Source organism: Pteropus medius, unplaced genomic scaffold (assembly GCF_902729225.1).
Source record: "Pteropus medius unplaced genomic scaffold, Ma_sr-lr_union100, whole genome shotgun sequence".
Classification (NCBI taxonomy): domain Eukaryota; kingdom Metazoa; phylum Chordata; class Mammalia; order Chiroptera; family Pteropodidae; genus Pteropus; species Pteropus medius.
In genome coordinates this window covers 316,065-320,352 of record NW_024349801.1, presented here as the reverse complement: position 1 = coordinate 320,352, position 4,288 = coordinate 316,065, and positions in this window count along the sequence as shown.

Here is a 4,288-nt window from a genome sequence, read left to right as displayed (position 1 = left end):
GCTGGCATGAGCCCCAGGGTGCCTTCTGGAGCAGGCTGACATCTTTTCACATTTGACTTCCCTACCACCGCTACCACCAAGTAAACAAACTGGGTGTGCACAGTCTTCAGCCTTTCAAAAAGAGGAGATTTTTAAAAAGAGAGAGAGAGAAAAGACATTAAGAAAGCAAGAAAGAAAAGAGAAAAGAAAAAGAAAGAAAGAAAGAAAGAAACTCAGCAAATTAGGAATAGATGGAAATTTCTTTAATAAAGGCTATTTACCCAAAAAATGTACAGCCAACATCACATGTGATGGTGAAATATTGAACTTTTCCTCTTGCGACTAGTGTCAAATCTACAATCTACGATTAATAAGCAAATTATCAACACATACAAAAATCACTTGTTTCTATATATAAACAACAAGTTATTGGAAAATGCAAAGTTAAAATGTTACCATTTATAATAGCACCCTGCCAAAAATTAACTACCTAGCAGCCTAAAGAAAGGTGTGCAAGACCTCTGCACCGAAAACTACCAAACATGCCTGAGCGAAAGAGCGAATCTTCAAGACCTTGGAGTAGGCAAAGGGGACACAAAAAATGATAACCAGAAAAGATAAAAGAAAATATTGATAAACTGGACTTCATTAAGACTAAAAATTTCTCCAAAGACGTCAAGAGAATGAAAATGGGAGGCACAGCCTGGGAGAAGATATTCACATTATATAATATCGGCCATCAAAGGGTTCATAATCCAGAATATATAGAGAACTAAAAATTAGGTTAAAATAAAAAGACCAACAATTCACTTCTTAAAATCTTTAACATACAATAGGGAGGATATTCAAACATCTAATAAACATATGAAACGTTCTTGAGTCTTTGTCATCGAAGAAATGCAAATTAAAAATAGAACTAAATAATAACAATAATGTTTTAAAAACTACCATTCTAGCCCCACAAAAATGACTGAAACTTTTTTAAAAGACCGTAATATCGTCGGTGAGGAAGAGGAAGAACTGAGACCTTAACAGCGAGAGTGTAAATTGGTACAGCCACTTTGAGAAACTAAAGGGCAGTGTCTACTGAAGCTAAATATATATATTTATGACCCAGCAGTTTCCCTGTTGGGTACATACCCAATAGAAATGATTTGGGGAGCTTATGTCCCCCAAAGGACTTGTACAAGAATATTCATAGTAGTCATAATAGCCAAAACCTGGAAATAACTTGAATGAACAATGACAGTAAATAGTGGTATATTTATCAATGGAAAAAGTGAAAAAAATAAAAACTTGCTCTTCAACATAAATGAATCTCAGACATCACAATGAGTGAAAGAACCAGACACAAAAGAGTATATACTGTAACCAAAGTGTCCTTAGACAGATGATTGGATAAAGAAGATGTGGTACATACATACAGTGGAATATCACTCAGCCATAAGAAAAAATGAAATACTGCCATTTGTGACAATATGGATGGATTTTGAGATTATCATGCTAAGCAAAATAAGTCAGATAGAAAAAGTTGAGAACCATATGATTTCACTCATATGAGTGATATAAAAAAGAAAGCAACAAACAAACATGACAAACAGTGGATTAGTGGTTACCAGAGGGAAGCGGCTGGAGCGGGGGCATAGATAAGGGTAAAGGGGTCAAATGTATGGTGACAGAGGGAAATTTAACTTCAGGTGGTAAACACAATGCAGTATACAACGTATTATTGAGTTGTACACTTGAAACCTATATGGTTTTATTAACCAATGTCACCAATAATTTTCATTAAAAATTTTTTTAAATACATACTGTATGATTCCATGTACATGAAACTCAAAACACCGACAAAACTAATCTATAGTGGTAGACATAAAATTGTAGTTATCTTTGGGGTGATGGAGCCTACTAAAGTATTTTATATCTTAATTGGGGTGGTGGGTGTAGTATATACACATAAGTGAAAATTTGAACTGTGTACTTAAGATTTGTGTGCTTATGTAAGTTAAATGTCAATATAAAAAAATACTTGGAAGAGGACCTTGGATTCTCTCCATTGCTCTGCCCCTCTGATACCACACACGAGACCCCCAAGTGCCTTGCTAACACCCTCTGCTTCTGTGTTCCCCATCCCAGTGCTATGGAAACCCAAATTATTTCATCAAACTCTCCAGTGACTTTGTGTTTCTCTTAAGAAAGAGTTCCATCTTTCCCAGCCTGCCTCAGATGATCTAGTCTCTGGGGAACTCTCTAGCCTTCCCTCATTTCCTAAAGTAATCCAAATTTCTTCTTGCTTCAGAGCCTTTGCACGGGCAGTTTCTTTCTCCCGGCAGGTCTCTTCACCAACTACAGAATTGCTTCTCATTCTTCAAATGTCAGTTTAATCATGACATTTTCAGGGGTGTCTTCCAGGACCTTCCAGAATGCGTTAAGTTCTCCTGCAACAGTCTTCCAGCTCTCTGCTTTTTCTTCACTCAACATATCCTAATTGTGCTTGCAAGTTCTCGTTGCGTTTATCTTTGTCGTTTTTGTTTGTTCAAATCTGTCTTTTCTATCAAGTGAGTGTTAAGAATCACTTTCGTCTTGTTTACCACTTCATCACCAGTACCTACCACAGGGCCTGGCCCAAGGTAGGTGCTCAGAAATTCGTGGAATAAATGAGAAGTCACTTAAAGAATGCTTACTGTTTGCTATACGCAGCACCAAGTGCTGGAGATACAGTTGGGTATGAGATGGATATCGTCCAAGCTTACAGTCCAGAAGGGGCAAAACTTATAGTTTTGTAAGATAAATAGTATGACTGGGAAAGTATAGAGTTGGAGGTTTCAGAGAAGACTTCCCGAAGGAGGAGGCCCATGAGGTCATGCTTTCAAACAACTTAAAAGAGCCTCACACCAGAGGCCTGTTCACTTGTCACAGCTTCTGGACTTGGTTCTCTTGGATTTGCCTATGACTGCACCTGTGCAGATGCAGAAACAGCTTGAACTGCTAATTTTATGAGATTACAGGATTTTTGAGAAGTAATCTCATGTCTTCTTACTGATCTGATAGGCTTTATGTGAGGTGATGTTTTACATTCAGGATTTCTCCATATATTTTTAAGGCCACATGGCACCCTTTCGATAAACCCCACCTCCTTGGTGGTTCTTATAAGTGTTGGCTGTAGGAAGCTCAGAGCTAAGGCAAGTCAAAGATGACTTTTAGTTTCCTCAGCTCCCTCTTAGATGCTCACTATTACCTCCCAACTGGATTGTGTTGTATGGCCTCATTCGTTGCCGTGTATAGTGATTGCAGTTCATTATTTTGCACTTTTAACGGCAATGTTTAATAGTTGTGAAACCATTATGGGTTAAGAGCCAAATTTTAGTTTATAAATTCAGCCTTTCTCCAAATATTGCTAGTAATTTGGCTTAAAAATGACATTTGGTTCGACCCAGCTTTGCCCCTAAATGGAATGACTGAATATTTGGCAGCTATATGGGTTAGGTTAAGGTTAGGCACGGCATTGTGGGGCGGTGAGAAGGCTGGAGGTCTGCGCGGAGGGCTGATCCCTCCCTGTGGAGTGAGTGGGGGGGTGGGCGGGGCGAGAAAGCCCTTTCGCCATTCACCCCTCACACACATACACTGCTCTCTGACCTGGCTGGAACACTTGGTTCCCTAATTCCACGTGGGAGGGAGCCAGCTGTCTGATGAAGGGGAGTCTTTTGTGTATGGTCTAGCCATCCAGCATCTACATCAAACATGAATATCCCACATCTCTTCAAGAGAGAATCCAGGCTCTGCGACCAGTCTCCAAGGTTGCACAAGTCCCATTGCGACCAGAAACAGCCAGTGGCAGCTTTACTCTTCCTGCTTGCTAGCAATTGAAGCCTCAATTGGCATGCTAACTGGACTGTAACTAGGGGCAACCATGGGTAAAAATCTCTGATTGGAGCCATAGAGCAACTTCAGAGTCTTCAGGTTGGAGGACTCTGGCGCTTTGTGTTGAAGAAATGAAGACCCGGCCCGTGAGGCCTTCCTCCCCACTGTGCCCAGAGGGAGCAGTCAAGCTGCAGGGTGGCAGTCTGTAAATTACTCCCAGGCATCAGGACAGCTGCCAAAGACAGCCATTCTAGTGACTACAGTGCTCTTTTTGTTAGGGCTGATAAATCCCCTCTTGTTGCGTGACAAGGGGTTGAGGTTCTTACATTTTGATAACCAAAAGGAGAGTAGACACACTCAGGAAAGGAGACAGAGTCTGGTTTCTTTGACCATGTGGACCCGAGGAGGTCTCTTATGGCCCTCAATCTTGGCCCCTTTGGGGGGGGGG